The sequence below is a fragment of the Penaeus monodon genome, chromosome 33, assembly GCF_015228065.2.
Source record: "Penaeus monodon isolate SGIC_2016 chromosome 33, NSTDA_Pmon_1, whole genome shotgun sequence".
Classification (NCBI taxonomy): domain Eukaryota; kingdom Metazoa; phylum Arthropoda; class Malacostraca; order Decapoda; family Penaeidae; genus Penaeus; species Penaeus monodon.
This window is the reverse complement of record NC_051418.1, coordinates 13,034,684-13,035,460: the sequence shown is the minus strand read 5'-3', so window position 1 is coordinate 13,035,460 and position 777 is coordinate 13,034,684. Positions and strand designations below refer to the sequence as shown.

Below are 777 nucleotides of genomic sequence, written 5' to 3'. Positions count from 1 at the left end.
AGCATGTCGACGAGTCGAGGAAGCTTGGACTGAAGGGAGGCTTAAGGGCGTCTTGAGAGGATGAGCTTTTCACTTGTACGTATCCGCGGCTGATGAAAAAGGTATATGAGAAGTAGAGCTTTTCACTTGTACGCAGCTAAGGAAAAAGGCATTTAAAGACAAGTAGAGCCTTTCACTTGTACGTATCCGCAGCTGATGAAATAATAGGTATTTAAGGAGAGGTAGAGTTTCTCACTTGTACGTATCCAAACTGACGAAAAAGGGTACTTCGGGAGAGGTAGAGCTTTTTACTTGTACGTATCCGCACCTGATGAAAAAAATGAAGATATCTGAGGGGAGTAAATACCCTGATAAAATATTGCTTCTCGTTCAATGTTTGATTAGATTTATTATTTGACAGCACTGGAATTATCCTTTTTATAATCATCATATCTGTAAATTGCCATTGTTATAGTCATCACTTTGTATAATTAACATTGCCCCTTTTTGTACTTAAAGTCTCTATAAACGTTCTCTTCGATAGAATTATGACAACTCATAACTATTATCAACATTATCTCAACATTGAGAAAAGAAAAAAAATGGGACTGAACTTCACATTTTTATGGATAATCGGTGTGAAATATGTCTTACAAATACATTAAAAATATTTATGTATATTAAGATATCTGTATGGAGCAGGTTTCCGCAAAACCCGTTCTCACAAAAAGGGAAAAGCTGCACGGTAAATGCATGACTATATATATACCTACACACTAACACTGATTCACATGTAAA

At 35.9% G+C, this 777-nt stretch overlaps 1 protein-coding gene across 1 annotated transcript in view; it reads left to right on the top strand.

The window, feature by feature from the left end:
• Window positions 1-777, top strand: part of LOC119594255 (protein lava lamp-like) — a gene marked incomplete at its 3' end in the record, with an annotated part of 60,861 nt that overhangs the window by 51,252 nt on the left and 8,832 nt on the right.